Source organism: Cannabis sativa, chromosome 8 (assembly GCF_029168945.1).
Source record: "Cannabis sativa cultivar Pink pepper isolate KNU-18-1 chromosome 8, ASM2916894v1, whole genome shotgun sequence".
Classification (NCBI taxonomy): Eukaryota; Viridiplantae; Streptophyta; class Magnoliopsida; order Rosales; family Cannabaceae; genus Cannabis; species Cannabis sativa.
In genome coordinates this window covers 23544239-23564460 of record NC_083608.1, presented here as the reverse complement: position 1 = coordinate 23564460, position 20222 = coordinate 23544239, and the positions used below count along the sequence as shown (strand labels likewise).

The following is a 20222-nucleotide window of genomic DNA, read 5'->3' as shown; positions in this document are numbered from 1 at the left end:
TTTTGTAGAAACCCTCCCACTACGACGAGGAGCGGTGACCTTCTGAACAGGAGCTTTAGTAGTAGTTTTCTCAGTTGCTACAACTGAGGGAGTGGGATGTTCCTCTTCTTGAGTAGAAGAAGATGGTACATTTGAAGGAACAGTATCTATGAGCATTTCCTCTAATACAATTTCACTTTTCGGTTTGTTGTCTTTCATATAGTTATCTTCAAGGAAAGTAGCATTTGTAGAAACAAACACTTTGTTATCCTTGTGACTATAGAATAGTCCACCCCTAGTCTCTTTAGAATTTCCGACAAACATGAAAACTTCAGTTCGCGATTCCAGTTTGCCTTCTTTCTTTCTTAAGACGTGAGCAGGGCACCCCCAAATCCTATAATGGCGCAAACTAGGTGTGCGACCATTCCATAGTTCAACGGGTGTCTTAAGGACTGCTTTAGATGGAACAACATTTAAAATGTCGTTTGCCATTTGAATAGCATATCCCCAGAAGGACGTAGACAGAGTTGAATAACTCAGCATAGACCTAACCATTTCTAAGAGAGTGCGATTTCTTCTTTCTGCAACTCCATTCTGCTGTGGAGTGCTTGGGGCAGTATATTGAGATTCAATTCCAAGTTCAATTAAATGATCTTTGAACTGCATATCCATATATTCTCCACCTCTATCAGTTCGCAAGATCTTTAATGTTTTACCTAATTGGTTTTGAGCCAAAGCATGAAATTCTTGAAACTTTTCAAACGTTTCAGATTTCTTTTGCATTAGGTAAAGAAAACTATATCTAGAGAAATCGTCAATGAAAGTGACGAAATACTCATAACCTCCTCTGGCTTTCACATTCAGCGGTCCGCAAACATCTAAATGTACTAACCCTAGGGGTTCTTTGGCACGCTCTCCCTTTGCAGAGAAAGAACGTTTGGTCATTTTTCCTTCTAGGCAAGACTCGCAGACTGGCAGTTCTCCTAAGACGACATTTTTCAATGGACCGTCTTTGGTTAGCCTATTGAGTCTATCAAAACCTATATGACCTAAACGTAAATGCCATAGATAAGTTTGATCATCATTATCAATCTCTTTTCTCTTAAGGCTTCTCGGTTTAGCTACATTGAAAAGTTCAGTATTTAGTGAGATTTGAGTATCAGGTCTTAAAACATAAAGCCCTCTTTCCATGTTTGCAACACATATATGAAATCCATTACGAGAAATTGAACAATTTGAACTCAAAAAATTCAATATATAAAATTGTGTCTGTAAACATGAAACGCTAATCAAGTTTCTACTAAAATTAGGAATATATAAAATATTCTCTAAAAGTAAAAACTTCTTAGAATTAAACTTGATTCGGGCTGTTCCTCTTGCTTTAACTGATACCAACTCGCCATTTCCAACTTTAAGCTTTAACTCATCTGGGTGAAGATTCTCCCAAGTTTCAAGCAGCTGCAATGAAGAACATACATGGTTAGTAGATCCAGAATCAATAATCCAGGAGGATTTGTCGTTCTCTAAAACACATGATTCAAATACAAAAGCATCACCTTCGTTTGAATTGTCTAGAAGCCTGGGACATTGTTCTTCTTTATGTCCCTTTCCATTACAATTCGCACATAGAACATGATGTTCGATAATTGTACTTGAAGAAGCAGCTTTGTTAGAGCCCTCATACTTAATATTCTTCCTCTGATTAAAGCTTGCAATGCCAGGAGGTCTCATTGCAATCAGATTCCGCTCATGGGCCCTTAACTCAGACTCGAGTTTGTCCATGTCGGAGGAGTTAGGATTGTTCAATAAATAATATAGAACAAAACTGTTATACTCCTGAGGAAGACTATAAAGTATGAGTTTTACCCATTGTTCCTTTGATAAATCAATTCCTAGTAGATTTGCCTTTTGGAATTTCAGATTCATCAACAATAGGTGCGAGTTAATGCAACTACCAGGATGCATTTTCACACTATTGAGTTCTTTTGCAAAGATACTAACTAGGAGTGGATCGGGATGAGGGTTATTCATATTGGCACTACAACATATCAATAAACAGAAGTAAGGTTTTGGTTCTATAAATTCATACACAGGTTCAGAAAACAAATAATCACCTATGTTATAAAAATACTAAATCTAACATAGTTTATTTTCCAAGGTTTCCAACGAACTGATACAGTGTCCCGTTTAGGCGAGAGTCAAAGCATCATCCATTGAATAGAGTTGTCAATTCATCTAAAATGTCAAACATTCTAGCAACCTTTTATTCGATCAAGATTGGAATTCAGCGTTGTCCCGTTTAGGCGAGAGTCAAGGCAATTCTATCTTATGAGCTTCTACCATTGTTTCGCATTCTTGTAAGTCTTATATAGTCGCCACCATTAGGGTGGTCATGAACCATATAAATAAACCTATAAGAATACTTATCTTTCGAGATTAAACGGCGCTAACTTGCTAATGAACGTTCCTCCATTAGGGAGGATTACTCACTAAAACAATAGCTATGTAAAACCAACAATGGAGATCGAATTTCTCTTGATTAAAGCTCATTATTTAAACATGTATTTTGTTTAATCATTTATATTCCATATCTCAATAATGAAATATTACAAATTAAAGTAAGAACTTTAATTAAATTTCAAAAATGGAATAATTTTGAAAAATATCTTATTTAAGTTGTTTAGAAAAATCTAAATACCCAACTTAAAATATTCTTCAAACAATGACTTAATTAAATATTACCAATTAAGTAGTAACCACTTAATTTAGAAGATATTCCATTTTAAGTTCCCATATTTAGAAAATATCAACTTAAAAAAATATCTAAAGAATCTTAATAACCAATTCCCAAAATTCCTCAACTTAATTTATAATAGGAAATTCAAAAATATTCAAATCTAAGTTGATTTGATAGATTTAACTAAATCTCAACTTAAATAGGAATACTTAATGAAATTATAAAATTAAGATTCAGAAAGAATTTATATGGTTATAATTCCATATTTAATTAAAAACATATAGCTTTCCAGAATATAACTATTCAAACTATGTTTTTCTTAAATTAATTTCAAGGAAGAATGAAATTAATTATGTTGCTAATCAATTTTTTATTAGGTCAAACTAATATAATTAACCTAGTACAGTTATCCAAATCAGGCAAATGGGCCTTCACAATTGGGGTTGTTCATGTGAGGGGGGGCTGGGTCCAATATGTCGTACCCACTTCAAAGGCTCCCAACTCTCACACAAGGCCCAAAAGAGAGGAATTTAACCTTAAAATGAATAATTGTTATTAATTGAATAGGCTCACTACTAAATGAGCCTAAATAAAATCTATCAGTTATGATATTTTATTTAGCAACAACAAACCTATATGTATCTATAATAGAAATTAAACATATAGGCTCACACAGGCATACACATTTGGATGGATCCTATCATGTTGCTAGGTCATACACAGATGAAAGAAGTTTGTAAAAATTACCTGTTACAAATTATTTGCTTGATCTATCATCAATTGAACCTTTGGTTAAAATTAGATCATGGGATCTATCATCAAGTTAACCAAGGCAATTTAGATCAAGCAATAATAGGTTTAGAAAACTTACAAACAATCTAAAACACATACTCCTGCAACAAGGTTAGATTTGGATAGTTGGATGTAGGATTTATTTAATTTTAAACATTTATTTCGAAAATAAAATTAAAATTAAACCTACCATTTTAAAAAAATTAGGTTTTGGGTAACCTAAATGTCATTTCAAAATTAAATTGCTAACTTTCCTTTTAAATTTCATGTTATTTAATAAATTAAATAATAAAATAGAAAATGGTAAATACATACCCTTTTCTTGTTTTACAATTTAATTTAATTAAAAAATAACAAAATTTAAAAGTTAACAAAAATACCTTATTTCCTCTTTTAAAATTATCATGATTATCTTGATCTTATTTTAATTAAGGTCAAGTTACCAAAAAAAAAAAATTAATATCTCACCTTAAAAAAAAATAAAATAATCAAATTTTAAAGGAAATAAGAAAAGAGGTAAGCAAAACTTGATTTTTCCTATTTTCAAAATCAAATTACACTAATATCTAAAATTAATTTTAAAAATTAAAATTAATTTATTTCTGATAATTAGATTTGAAATTTGAAAAACAAAAATCAACATACAAAACTACACAAAAAATCGGAATTTAATTCCATGAAATAGCATGAAAAATCGAAAAAACTGAAAAATTGGATGAACTGTACGGATGGCATGCCATGCATGGCCATCCGCGCGCGTATCCTGGGTGATTGGCCGAGAAATCACGGCGCAGGATGGCTGCAAGCAGCCATTCCGCGCGCGTGATGAGATTGCTCGTCACCTCGATTTTTCCAATTTTCAAAAATTCATAACTAATTCAAATTAAATCGAAATCGAGTTATGTAAAAAAGTAAATTGCTTAGAATTTTCCAAACTATCCAACAAAAATAATTACAGAATAAGAACAGTAACCATTTTTCCCAGAATTCACAAACAACAATCAAACATCAATATGACACTCAAAGCAACATGATACCATCCAAAAAACAAGCAAATCGTTTTAAGTCCAAATTTCTTGCAAGAAAATCAATTACCATGGCTCTGATACCAGTTGTTGAAAGTTATTTTACCAGGATCTTAGATCTACTCACAAGTATGTTGATTTAACAACCTAAATATGAACTTCTAAAACGATAGGAAATTAAACACATATGAGTATCAGAAATCTTACAGTGATTGCAGCGGAATATATGTCTCCTCCCACTCAGATCTCTAACCCTTGATTCCTTTCTGTAGCAGAGTATAATCAAGATCTGAGCCCGATAGTCCTTCTTTGTTATTTCTGAATTCTACACAGCCTTCCTCACTATGATTGAGGTATTACTTGATGTGTGTGGGCACTACTCTATCACTTATACTTTTCGAAACAGTGAAGGAAGAGAGAGAGAGAGGGTGGTGGCTCAGAGAGAATTTTCTGAGAGAAAATTCTTTCAGAATAATATTGTGAAAAGGTTGTACAGTTGTATACAACTCTGAAGCCTTTGCCTTCTATTTATAGAAGACCACCAAGGGCTATGATTGACATTTGGAATTGAAAAAATCAAAGAGAAAAGGAAGCTAAGTGGCCGGCCTAGGCATTGTGGAAACAAGGCTTGCCACTTTTCCAACTTTCCTTTTCCTACACTGATAGTTTCCTGTTTTGTCAAAAACTGCCAATTCCATTGTTCAACCACATAAATGACAAATCTAATTATTTAATAATTAAAATTAATTATCAAATAATATATTATCATTTATTTTATTAATAATGAAACTAATTAAAGTTTCCTAATTAATAAATATGCCCTTCAAAATCTCTATTTACTGTTTTGCCCTTAATAAGTGATAAATTCTCAAATAGACAAGTCTATCTTGAGAATTTTTAATTGATTAATTAAAATCAATTAATTGAGTCTTACAAGTAATATCATCTCAACTAGTGAGGGGACCATGGGTCTATATATCCGAGCTTCCAATAAGAAGATCTAGAATTTACCACTTAAATTCACTAACTTATTAATTCTTCGTTGAATCCACACATAGAACTCAGAATTGCACTCTCAGTATATAGAATGCTCTATATGTTCCACCATATAGACACATTATTAGTTATCCATTGTTATAATCCTAATGTGATCAATGATCCTCTATGTGGATGATTTACACTGTAAAGGGACTAAATTACCGTAACACCCTACAATGTATTTTATCCTTAAAACACTTAACCCTGTATAAATGATATTTCAAGTAAGTGAAATGAGTACTCAATCATTTATCTCGTTTGGTTAAGCTCGAAGGAAATCACCCTTTGCTTACTATTCGCCAGATAGAAGCTATAGATTCCATATTTATGTTAGCGCTCCCACTCAATCGCACTACCGTGTTCCCAAAATGTATGTATTGCCCAGACTAAAGATTGGGCTTAACTAACAAATCAAATAACACGAATAACACTCTTGAAATTGAGCCTAACCATATCAGGATTTCGATCATGTGATCTAGGATCAACTTATGATATTGAATTGAATAGACATTTACGGTAAGTTTCAAAATCTAATTCAAAGTTCAATATCGGTCCATTCCAATGCATACTCCATGCATCCAACCTGAGCTTTACTTTAACCTATGTTCTGGAAAGAACATAACATTTCTCCAAATGTAAGTAAACTCTGTTGTAGATTGTCATATCAGTGAAACCCAGTGTTCTGATAAATATAGGAATACTTTATTCACATAGTCATGTTTATTTTCCACTGTGTTGACAACACAATAAACATGATCAAGTATGTGAAAAGGAGTTTGGATAAATTTATAAATCAAATAGACAAGCAATTGATTAAGTGAACCAAAACATACACAAGTTAATGAAAAATTACTTCTGTTACTTTATTGATATTGAATAATCTGGATTACATTGAAACAGAGTTTTATTTAGGGCATAAAACCCAACAGATCATTCGTCCCTTACATATTTATAGTAAAAAAAAACCCACTTTGTATTTCTAAACAGTTTTGAATCTTTCATTTTGTGCATCAAAGTTAGTATTTTATAAAATAAGGCAAAATATTGGGGCGTTACAAGTTAACTTAACCATTTATATTTATCGTAATAACTTATCAGAATTATAAGGATAAGATAGGAAATTTTGCAATGTCTATTCAAAAGACTCAAGCGTAATTTCTAGTTCTTATGAAATGTTTTATGGTATCTCTAATGATTACTTAATCTTAAGAAAGTATTTTATATTATTGTTAATACTAGAATGCTATATTGATGACTTAGTCTAGAAAGAACTTAACGTTTCTAGACTAAGATAAAATGTCACAACAAGATGTCCCTAAGTACCAATATTAAGAAGATTAATGCATACTTGTGTATGCATTAAACCAGACTCCTAATGTTGAGTGGGACCATCTAAGATGTAATCAAACAAGGAATATTAGAAGACAATCAAGAAAGAATCTCTAAAAGTGACCTGTGTTAGATGATAGGGGTGTATATTAGAAACCTTATATCTACACTAAGTCAGAACTTATTATTAGAGATGATGGTTACTCTAGGGTGAAGGAATTATTCTAGAATGATGTAAAAAATCCATCTATAATAATTTTGTTCCACCAGTGAAGCTAAGTAACTTAGCTGCTTTTGAAAGGAACTAGAAAGTTATTCAAACTGAAGAAAGATCTTGACTATTTTTTATCTCTATTCCATTTTGGATAGAATTAGAGACGTGTCTTCTGTACATTCAGATGCACTTAACAACCTATAAGTAATTTAGTATCCCTAGAGGAGTAATACATACATAAAAGTGATGTTGCATAACGTTTTTTGCAAACAAAGGAAGTAGTGGAGGAGAAAGTTGTTTCTTACCACAACCTTACAGTTCCTCTTATTTGGTTATAGTCAAACACACTACACTTGATATGAATATCAAGAGAATAGATTGATTGAAATGTGCTTCTAGTTTTATGTTAGTGCAAGTGGGAGTTTGTTGGGATTTTATGGCCTAAATAAAACCAATTTCAGTATGATCTTATTTGTTATCAATTGAAGATTAGAATTCATTTAAGTTAGCATGTTATTTTCATGATTATAGTTTAATATACAACTTCTAATAAATCCAGAACATATTGTTGTTCACAATTACAATGATGTCATCACATTGGAAGGTAATTGTGATTATACGTTCCAAAGTTTATGTCTCATTATTCATCACTGCACTGGATTTACACTGATGTGATAATCAAGCGATAAAGTTTACTTACACCTTGGGTAATTGTTATATCCTTTCCAAGGCATAGATAAAGAATGCTAGTATCGGATGTATGGAGTATGCATCGAAGTGGACCGATATTGAACTTGGTAAAGATTATTGGGAATATTTTACCAGAATCTAGATTTACTAACAAGTATGTTGATTAATATCCTAAATATGAATATCTCTAAAACAATGAAATTAAACACACAAGAGTTTAGAAAACCTTACATTGGTTGCAGCAGAATAATATACCTCCTACTGCTCAAATCTCTAACCCTTGTTCCTTTCTGTCGCAAAGTATTATCAAGATCTGAGTGTGGATCTCTTTCTTTCCTTTAGGTTGGTTACCACCCTCTTACCCACTATGATTGAGTACTTGACTTCCTATGTGTTGGCATGGAACTGTATCACTATAGGCCGACTATGAAGAACAATGAAGGAGGCTTATAGAAGGTGTCTCTCATCTACTACTTGTCAGAGAATGAAAACTAGATTTGGTAGGTTGAAAAGTCAAGTGGATGAGATAAGAGCATCATGTTCCTTTTATAGTGTTTCAACTAGGGCTTAGGGTTGAATTATATGGATTAAGAAAGAATAAAATATTGGGCAAAAAACACATAAGGTCGGCCACTAAAAGGGATCATTCTCTAGTTACAATTTTACCACTTTATTTCAACCAGTCATTCTTCTTTCAATAATACCATATTTCCAAGTCAATCCTATAAATGCCAAAACTATTTATTTAATAATTATAATTAATTATCAAATAAAATTTCCATTTATATTATTTATTAATGAGACCATACAGAGTCTCTTAATTAATAAATTAACCCCAAAACCTCTTTTCTTCACAATTAAGTCCTTGCTTAGTAAAAATTCATAAATAAGAAATAGTCTAATTTTAGAATTATAATTGATTAATTAAAATCAAAAGTGAGTTCGCAAGCAGTATTATCTCAACTAGTGAGGGGACCAGGGGCCTATATAATTGAGCTTCCAATAAGTAGATATAGAATTTACCAAGTAAATTCCCTAACTTATTAATTCTGCCTTGCGCCACAATTATTTAGAATTGAATTACACTCTCAATTATATAGAACGCTCTATATGTATCAAGATATAGATACAATATGATTATCCATTATTACAATCTTAATAGTCAAAGATCCTCTATAGATGATCTAAACTGAATAGGGATAAATTTACCGTTTTACCCTTCAATGTATTTTATCCTTAAAACACTTAGCTACCTATAAATGATACTTTAGTAAACTAATATATTTACTAAATGAGGCCTCAATCATTTATTTCTATTCAGCCAAGCTTGAAGGAAATCATCGTTTAACTTCTAAATACTTATAGAAGTTATAGATACCATATGTATGATTATTGCTCCCACTCAATTGAACTACCATATTCCCAAGATGTAAATATCTGTCAAAACCATTGGTTAGCTTCCACGAACAATTTGAAGAACATAAATAATACTACTAAGCTGAACCTAACCATGTCAGGATTAAGATCCATAAACCTAAGATCAACCAGTGATATTGACTTAGCAAGATATAACGGTAAGTTTTTGATATCTTATTCAAGATCAATATCGGTCTAATCCAATGTATACTCCATACATCCGATACTGGTAAACTTTGTCAATGCCCTAAAAATGACATAACACTTATCCAAGGTGTAAGTATACCTTATCGCCGATTATCATGTCAGTCTAAATCCAGTGAACTGACACATCATGAGACTTAAAATTTTTAACTTATAATCATGATTATACTCCTGACAACATTATAATCATGAACAAAAATATATTTTTGTATGTTCTGGACTTAATAGAATTTATACATTAAATATAATCATGAAATAAATCATGTGAACTATGCAATATAAAACGATTTCTGATCTTTTATTAATTAGTAAATTTGATTATATTGAAATAGACTTTATTTAGGGCAACAACCCAACAAACTCCCACTTGCACTAATATAAAAAAAAAAGTTTATTTCAAATAATCTCAACACCTTAATATTCAGATCAAGTGTAGTATATAGTATTCTCTCTGTAATAGGATCTGATAGGTTGTATTCAACACAAACTTTCTCCACCATTACATACCCTAATCACAAAATCCTTGATATTGTGAAATTCCTCTCTATATGATTACTCCTCTAGGGATACTGGATTCTTTACTTTTTGAAAACTACTTATGTGTTAGTCAGGAAGTAACACTAGTAGTTAATAAATTATTGGTACTATGCCAAAAACTGTATAGAACTTTCCAAAAGCTGAATAAGTATCTTTCCTGCAACTTTAACATTCAGTCTCACGGATAGAGTTAGAGACTCCAGATAGGTTTCTACACACTTTTTCAAAATCACTGCTCCACCCCCAGAATAATCACCAACTCGTCAGTAGGTTGTCTAGCATTAATGCAACTCTAGAAACCTGATTTGTTGTAGTCTAAGAGTATTAAAATACCACATTTATCAACTAATATATAGTTCATCTTCTTGATCATATGATTTACTTGATTGTCTTCGAATGGTCATTTCTTGGATTAATCTGATACCTACTCATTACTCCCACTTAGCATCAGGAGCCTGGTCTAATGCATTGCAAAGCATATCTGAGATCTCTCACTGTTGAACCTAAGGAATGCTTTCCTTGGCCTTTATAATTTCTGGAAGAGTTGAAACTTTTCCTTAGATAAATAAAATCTATTTCTAGGAGTCAAAAAACTTCCTATAGAGCTAGCCATTAGGAAAAAAAATTGTTTTAGCATCTTACTAAAGTAAGTTGCTTGCACTAGAGTAAGTAAACTACTAAGTATACCACAAGCCACAGCTTTAGAGAAACTAAAATCTATAAAACTAGGAACAAGAAGTTTTGTTAAATTCATTGAATATACTAATTTTTAAAACTTCATTTCTTGTCCTTGTAATAGAAAACTTTTTGTTACTCAATATGAATGGCACAAAACCTAACACTCCCTTGATCTTGGTCGGTTTGTTCTGGGATGTGTCAATGGCTCCTTCTTTCTACTCTAGGGAGGCTTTTTGAGGCACTTGTGTTAATTTTGTTTGTTTGGTTGGTAATTTTTAGGTAGTTTTATCAGTGTTTTGTACTTTATGGCATTTGTTTTTTGTTTTTTTTTTTTTTTTGTAGAGTTTGTCCGTCGTTTTAGCTGCTCGTGCGTGAGCTTTGAGTTTTTACTCCTTTCATTCTCGGTATAGTTGGCCGAGAGTTGAGTTGTACTCCTAACTAGTAAAAGATTTTTGCGATTTTGTTTCTGTCTAACTTGTAGGGTTTTCCTTTTCAGTTAATCATGAATGGATTTTGTGATTTTTTTTTTAAAAAAAAAAAAAATCATTGTAAATCTTAATCGATAGGGGAAGCATAGAGCGTAATTACAGAGATACCCCTGACGGCGTCAATTGTCTATAAAAGACAGAAGTAACGCATACGTACGTACGCTTTGGTGGGATGAACAGAGACATTATTATCAGTTTCTCCTAATTAAATACCTTTCTTCCAACTTTTTCACCGTTTCTCATTCTCTCTCTCTCTTCCCCACCTAAAACTCACTCCTCTTTTTGTTTAATCTCACCTTCGTTCCATAAATATTTACCAGTTACCAAACTCAACTCACTCACAATAACATCAAAACAATAGGTCTCAAAGAAAAATCTCATCACACCTTGACTTGACCCTTCATATATATGCACCAAGAGACCTAAAACGGCATCGTTTAAAGTATATTTCTGGGTATGTCTATATGATGCACGCGCGCGGTTCAATATATGTATTGTAGAGATATATATAGGTTAATAATACATTATATTATGAAAAATATTAATGGTAAAATTCTATAGTGTCAAGTCAGCAATGATAATGGTGGTTCTTACAGTGTCTCTTCTGGTGCTGCCGCTTGTTTTGCCGGCGCCTCTGCCACCTCCGCCGTTGATGCTCTTGTTCATTCCGGTTCTCTTGCTGCTTCTTTTGATTTTCTTAGCTTTGTCGCCTGTGGCCCAGCTGCCTAGTGCTGTCGACACCCGACTTTGATTATATTATATTTTATGAACAAATTAAATTCTACCTAATCGCATTTCTTTGTAAATATGCATGCATCGATCCTTTTCATTTCTTTTTTTTATTATTATAATTTTTTATTTTCACCAGTAATATTTCTTCTTTGTTCCTCTTTCTTCTTCTGATATACCCAATGCACAAAGGGTAATTGTTAATTATATGATGAAAATATGAGACCTTTTCTTTGAATTCGTATAGAGATTAATATATTAATTATTATAGTACATAACCAAAATCTATGTTTTTTCTCGAGTATGTAGTGGGCGGGATACTAATATGTATTTGTTGTTAAAGAAAAAGTCTTGAACAAAAAAATAAATCAGTTTTTCGTTTTCTGTCAACCTCATATATAGTAGTATATAAGCACATTGTTTACATTCCTTTAGTGTATAGGTTTATTCTTTTCAAGTGTTATAAAGTTCAATATTTTGAAATGTAGAATATACCTTTAGCAGCCCTTATTTTATTTTTATGAAAAATATCTATAAAAGAATGCTGGGCTTTCTCAAGGCATTACAGCGAGAATCAAGCTAATTGTAATATTATTGTTACATTATTCAGCAAAAAAAAGTATTATTACATTAATTAATCTTTTATTTAATTCTCCACCAAACTCACCAAACGCGTCTCTTTGTATTACTAGCAAAGAAATAACAAAAACCAGGATATATATTTTCCAAAAAATTTCCCATTAAAAAGTTAAGAAAAGAAAAATTAAAGTCAAATAGGACGGAGAGCACGAGGAAAAACACACAAAAAAAAATAGAAAGTTTCCCTGTCTTTGTTTGTTTTTGTTAGAAAAATACTAAAAAAAAAATATTTATGGGTTAATATTATGAGTATCGTATAATTTAATAAAATAGTTTTTAAAGAATATTATTAGTCAATTGGCGACATGTAAAAAATATTAGGAACCACTAATACTTAATATAAGCATGTTTTTTTGTTATTATTTATCTACTAGTAGATTATTTTAATAATTTATATTATTTAAGAATGATTTGTTTGGTTGTAATTGTTGGGGTTTCGTTTTGGAACGGTTTGTAAATTCTAATGAATTTGAAGCCGACATGCAAGGTAACACGTGGAAGGAGATTTGGTTAAATTGGGAAGGTGACAGACAAATAAATGGACTTAATTTAGTTTACTATTACTAGGAGCGTCAGATTCATGCATCTGTATGACTGTATCTATGTAGATATCTATATGAGGAAGTTTGTAAGTTTGTACTAGTAGCAGTAGTACTATTACTACTGTAATGATAATTTGGTTACTTTTTTTTTATTTTTGAATAGAATTTGGTCACCTTTTTTGGTTGGTTTAAAGTTTTCTCCAGGACTTTGTTTCCTTTTACATCTTTTCTTGTTCAGGTTGCGTGTATCAGTCAGCACCACTGGCCTGGAATCTCAGAACCTTTCCTTTCCCCTTATTAATTATTACAATAAATATTCCTCTATAGTTGCCAATTTACAGTTTTTTAATTTTGACGTTAATTATTAGGCTAGATTTACGGCTATTTTCACCTATACTACTTTATTGTGGCTAGCTACGTTAAACAAGGACAAGGCTAAAATTGTCCCATCAAATTGTAAATTTCCAAAACTAGAAGTAATAAGTGCATTTTACCACCCCTATACTATATTAATTGCTCTCTGCAATTTTGAAAACTCCACGCTGGTTTTCAAAACTTATTTTTTTTCTTTAAAAAAAAAATCACGTGGTGTGAATTTTTTTCCCACCCTTTCAGTTATTTTTATTTTTGGTAATCTCGGGGACCACGTGTCAGCTATAGGAGTCTTGTACCTCTACATATTTTAAGGGTGCATTTGGAAAGCCACATTGTAATTGAATTTGTGTGTAATTAGAGGTAATTACACAATTTAGCATGTTTGTCTGACCATGTAATTACAGTGTAACTGTGTAATTGGAAGTAATTGAGGGGTTCCAATTACACTCTCGAATTCTCATGGCCCATATGAGAATTGGATGTAATTACACTGTGTAATTACTAAAAATTTTCTATATTAAACATAAGCTACTAAAAAATATTATTTTCCCATGTAATTACTAATTATTTTGTCAAACAAAATATTAGGAATTCATATATAATTACCACCTCATATCCAAACACACCTTACATTTTAAAATATAGTGTAATTACTAAACTTTGTAATTATCACCCTAGTAATTACCCTACCTAGTAATTACACAGTTACTTCCAAACATACCCTAGTTGTATCATCTGTAATCACCTTAAAGATTTCCTATCACACAAATGTCACCACCTCCAACAAGGACCAAACCTTGCTTGAATCCCTTTTAATCTCTTTCAAGAAGGGCTGGGGTTCGAACCCTTGACCCAAGTAAGGGAGGATGCTAATAAAGGCAATTTATTTTACATTGATTTTATTTATTATGCATCTTAGGTTTCAGTAAAGTTAGTGAGGTAAAGCTTAGCTATTATATACATATTTTTAAGTTGATGGAATAGTTTTTAACTAAATGTAGAGATTACTATCTATTAAGCGAAAAATATTTTATTATTTTTATTTAACTTTTTTTACATATGTATGTGTATAATTATTATATTTTTCTTTTATAAAATAAAAGGGAATTACCCCATATACTGTTTTTAATTTTCTTTTTTTTAAAAAAATTTACGGTTTGGGTTTCTAAAGTGGTTGCAGCGCTGGTTGCAGCGCTGGTTGCAGCGCTAGTTGCAATCTGGTTTCCATACAATTTTTTGTTGCGATTTAGGTTGTAGAGCTACTTGCAATAGAGGTTTCTATATGTAGAATTCTGTAAAAATACAAAAAAAAAAACAAAAAACAAAAAAAAAAATCTATTTTAAAGTGTAAAAATGAAAAAGTCCCTAAAATAAATGAAATATATTAAAAATATAATATTTAAATGATGTAAAAAAAATTAAAAAAAAAATTAATATATGGTGTAATATAAAAACGTAAAGTAAAATAAAGAAAATAAAATTTTTGTGACGTATTTTGAAGAATAGAGTAGTGAAACTCATGAGAGTGCTCTTAAAGTAAGGTTGCACCTAAATTTTTGTAAATCTCCCAACCCAAGTAATTCACCCAAACAAAATTGAAATAACCCAACAAAATATATAACCGAAAAATTCGATAAAAATATAACTCGTTCAATCTTTATATTAGGCAAGTTAAAAATAATATCAACTACTCACCCAATCAACCTGAACTAACCTGATCAAACCGATTAAGAGGTTTTTTTTTAATGTGTGTGCTTTTATTATATATTTATATAAATATTTAAAAATATATATATAAAGTTTAAAGTACTATGATTGTTTCATGGTGGTTTAATCCGACCAATTCATTGGGTAGGCTAGTATTTTCTTTTCCTTAATTGAGCAGATTGCAATTAAATTTTCATAATCCAATCTTTCTATTGCGTTGAATAAAATATAGCATTAAACTGGCCGACATACACCCTTAGATTAGGGGTTGTCCCAAAAAAAATTATATACATTTTATATGTACAAAATTTGTAATATATATACATAGTTATTTTACATCCTTAAATTAATTGTCTTACAATATACCTCCCAATGTTTAGTTTCTCCCTCTGTCATTGTTGGTATTTAATGGTATGTTTTTGTAACACCTTATTAGTTTAGGCATGTTATTGTGATTTTATATGTTAACTGTGCAGCTCGTTGCTAATCAACGAGTTTATTTGAAAATCGTAAATAATTAAAATTTTATTTAAATACTTATAAATATCAAAATAAATAACTTATAAATATAACTGGGATCCCGAGTATAAAATATTTACAACTAATACAGAGTGCGTAATACAAAAGTTGTCGCCCAGCGACTAAACAAAATATAACAAGTTGTCCCAAAGATCGTACGCTCCAGATGTAACCGCCCCGACATGTACAATCTTCATCCGCTCGCTCTCACGGCTGCTCAACCTTAGCCTTACCCTTACCTACACATGCAAACAATAAATGTGAGTCAATAGACTCAGTTAGAAAAGCATAATCATAAGCATAGAATAACTCAGATTATAATTTGGCGCCCATACACGCAACTATAACCCTATCCTCGTGTCCAACACGGTAATGAGTCTAGAACGTTCGTATGATAGTACTATCGACCATAATATCATCCTATACTCGGTACTCTAGTCATACTCTAGTCGTACCGATGTGATAGCATCGATCTTGTACTTGAGACAAACATGCATCTATCAGTATCCAATACAACTCTACGTATACTGATACCGCTATCAATGTAATCTAACAGGCTCCATAAACATGCACGCTAAACATATAAACACATATGAATATCATTATATAATTCTTACCTCGCTTAAGAATTGAGGTGTGCCAGTCAACCTGAGTGGAACTACTGCTCGACGATTTACAAGCCCCTAAATCACAATATTCGTAAAACTGAAGAGTGACACGCTAAATCACTTTTTGGGGACTTAAAATTAAAACTAAAAGTTCCCCTATCGATAAATTACATGGCAATACCCTAAATATTGCAAAAAAAGGAAAAACTAGGGTTCCCTAAACTGCCCCAACTGGTAGACCAGCTCTCCAACTAGAAGACCGGTTCTGTGGGATTTCTTGGGGACCAACTGGAATTCCGATTCCTATAGGTCCCACTGAACCGGTCGACCAGTTTAGTGCAGGAAACATCAAAAACACCACAAACACCTCGATTCGATCCCAAATGCTACCAAACCTTCCAAAGTACCTATTTACACTATAATAAGAAGAATTCATGCAATAAAACTAACCAATAACCTTTGTAGTAAAATTCACCATTAGAGAGCAAAGCTTGAGTTCATAAACTCAATCCTTGCTCAATCACCACAACAACCAGCAAACCCAACTTAAAAGAGCTTAAACAACTTCAACATAACAATAGAACACAAAATCAAATACCATTAACAAATACAGAACCTTAACCCTAAGTATCATGCAAACTCAAGCTTAAAACTATGAAATTTTAAACAGAATAAGGAGGAAACTTGGTTACCTTGAATTAGCTTAAGAAACCCTAGTAAAATCAACTAGAAAACCTAGATAGCAGATGAAATATCCACACTTCTAGCTGATTGCTGTGGAGGTCGAGAGAAAGAGAAAAAAGGTTTGGAAAGAGAAGCTTTTGTGTTTCTTTGATATAAATATTTTATTTTTTCTTTGAGATATATCCACTTATCCAATAATACTAACTTAAATTCTGAATACAAACATAATTAAAGTAGTAAGACAATTAATCCAAATGGCAAAAAAAGACCATTATGCTCTTGCCTAAGCCAAAAGGCATCCTTATCACCTATGGGTATTTTGGTCAAAACTAATACCTCGAATAGTCCCGACATTCCCAATATCTATCTATATCGCCCCGTTATAATAAAAAATACTAACTCATAAGAAAATATGATTCTATCAGCCAAACGTCGCATTCTAATATTTTCGGACATAAAATATGAAAAACATAAAATTATTGAGTTTTGTGCCCTAAATAAAACTAATTTCAATATAATCAGATTTACTAATTAATAAAGATCAGAAACTACATTTTATGTTGCGTGGTTCACATGATTATTCATGATTATGATTAATGTATAAATTATATTAAGTCCAGAACATATGTAAATATGTATATATTTGTTCATGATTATAGTGTCGTCAGCACAGTGGAATATAATCATGATTATATGTTCAAAAGTTTAATTCCCATAAGTTTTTATCAGTTCACTGATTTAGACTGGCATGATAATCAGCGATAAGGTATACTTACACCTTCGATAAGTGTTATGTTCTTCCCAAGGTATTGGTAAAGTTTACCAGTATCGGATGTATGGAGTATACATTAGAAGGGACCGATATTGATCTTGGATAAGATATCATAAACTTACCGTTATATCTTTCTAAGTCAATATCAATGGTTGATCTTAGGTCTATGGATCTTACTTCTGATATGGTTAGGTTCAGCTTAGTTGCATTATTTATGTTCTTAGAGTTGTTTGTGGAAGCTAACTTTTGATTTTGGCGAATACTTACATCTTGGGAACATGGTAGTTTAATTGAGTGCGAGCGTTGATCATAGATATGGAATCTATAGCTTCTATAAGTATTTAGAAGTGAAACGATGATTTCCTTTGAGCTTGGCTAAATAGAGATAAATGATTGAGATCTCATTTCAGTAATTATATTAGTTTACTGAAATATCATTTATAGGTTGCTAAGTGTTTTAAGGATAAAATACATTGAAGGGTAGAACGGTAAATTTGTCCCTATTCAGTGTAGATCATCTATAGAGGATCCTTGACTATTAGGATTGTAACAATGGATAATAATAATGTATCTATATCGTGGTACATATAGAGCGTTCTATATAACTGAGATTGTTATTCCATTCCAAATCTATAGAGGCGCAAGGCGGAATTATAAGTTAGAGAATTTACTTGGTGAATTCTAGATCTACTTATTGAAAGCCTGGTTATATAGGCCCATGGTCCCCTCACTAGGTGAGATAATAATGCTTGCAGACTCAGTTAATTGATTTTAATTAATCAATTATAATTCTAAACTTAGACTATCTCTTATTTAAGAATTTTCACTAAGCAATGGCTTAATTGTAAAGAAAAGAGGTTTTGGGGTCAGTTTATTAATTAAGAGACTTTGTATGGTCTAATTAATAAATTATATAAATAGCAATTTTATTTAGTAATTAATTATAATTATTAAATAAATTGTTTGGCATTTATAGTATTGAATTGGAAAAGATGGTATTGTTGAAAAGAAGAATAAGTGGCTGAAATAAAGTAGAAAAATCTAACTAGAAATTGGTCCACTTAAGTGTACGGCCATGAAGTGTTTTTTGCCTAATATTTTTATTCTTTTTAATCTATATAATTCAACCCTAAGCCCTAGTTGAAACACTATAAAAGGAACATGATACTCTCATTCATCCAACTTTTTAGCCAATGTCAACTTGACTATTCAATCAACCTAGATGAGAGAGTTCCTTCCTTAGTGATTTCAACCTCCATCATTGTTCTTCCATATTTGAATCTTGAGTGAATGAGTGTCGTGCCCACACATAGCAAGTCAAGTACTCAATCATAGTGAGTAAGACAATGGTAGTAAAACCCGAAGGAGAGAAAGAGATCCAGGTTCAGATCTTGATAATGCTCTGCTACATAAAGGAATCAAGGGCTAGAGATCTTGAACGAAAGGAGTCATTATATTCCGCTGCAATCAATGTAAGGTTTTCTTAAACTCTTATGTGTTTATGTCATTGTTTTAGAGAATTCATATTTAGGATGTTAATTCAACATACTTGTTAGTAAATCTAAATCCTGGTAAAATATTCTCAACAACTGGCCTCAGAGCCATGGTAATGATTTACTTTCAAGAAATATGGATTTAAAACGATGAATATTATTTTGTGTGTTGATTTGGATGTGTTCATGTTGGTTTATGTTTTATTTGATGAATGTATGTGATTTACGAAATTCTTCCATGAAAACAATTTTATTTTCGTTCTGAAAATAATTTATTTGGATTCCTTGTGAAAAATTAAGCAACTTTATTTTTTCCGGAACTCGATTCCGATTAAAAATGAGAAAGTTATGGTGGTTTAAAAAATTCGGGATGCATAGGCTCAATCGCACGCACAGGAGTACTCGGATAAGGTGCTCGTGCGCGCGCGGACAGGAGACAAACCCTGTCTGAAGCCGTGTCACGCCCCTTGTTCAGACAAGATGTCGCGCACCCAGTACCCTGCAGCTGACTGAGAATTTTTTGACTAATACCTTTAGTCACAGACCTTTTAGTGATAACATAAGAATGATGATTAATAATTACTTACAATTTTTTCACTATTAGTTACATAATTTGTTGTGACTAAAAGTAACATTTTTTATAGTGAAAAGTAAAAAGAGGGATGTATTCATAGCATTTGCAACTCATTAGTGGACCACTGAAATCACAGTATCAACATCCTTGAAATTCTGTTTCTATAAAGAAAAATATCAATTTCGAAACTATTTTTATAATTATTTTTGTTTATTTTATCAAATATGCTAATAAAAAATTTTACCATCCTCATCAATTGGGAAGGAAGACATGAAGAGATTGGTATACTATCGTTTAATAATATTCAGAATATCGTAAACACCAAACACCAATTTCATCAAACAGTCCTATAAAATAGAGATGAAAAATTATAAGAAGTAATTATTAAACAATAAAGAACAGAGCATTGTTATTGGGCACCAGTAGTCTCTAGCATCTTCTAGACGTATCATT

At 31.7% G+C, this 20222-nt stretch overlaps 1 long non-coding RNA gene across 1 annotated transcript; it reads left to right on the top strand.

Moving 5' to 3' along the window:
- The first annotated feature begins 10985 nt into the window (after positions 1–10985).
- On the top strand, positions 10986–12096 carry LOC133030208 (uncharacterized). The gene is made up of 2 exons (XR_009684077.1): positions 10986–11581; positions 11724–12096. It is a non-coding gene; the product is annotated as an uncharacterized LOC133030208 (long non-coding RNA).
- Positions 12097–20222: the final 8126 nt, after the last annotated feature.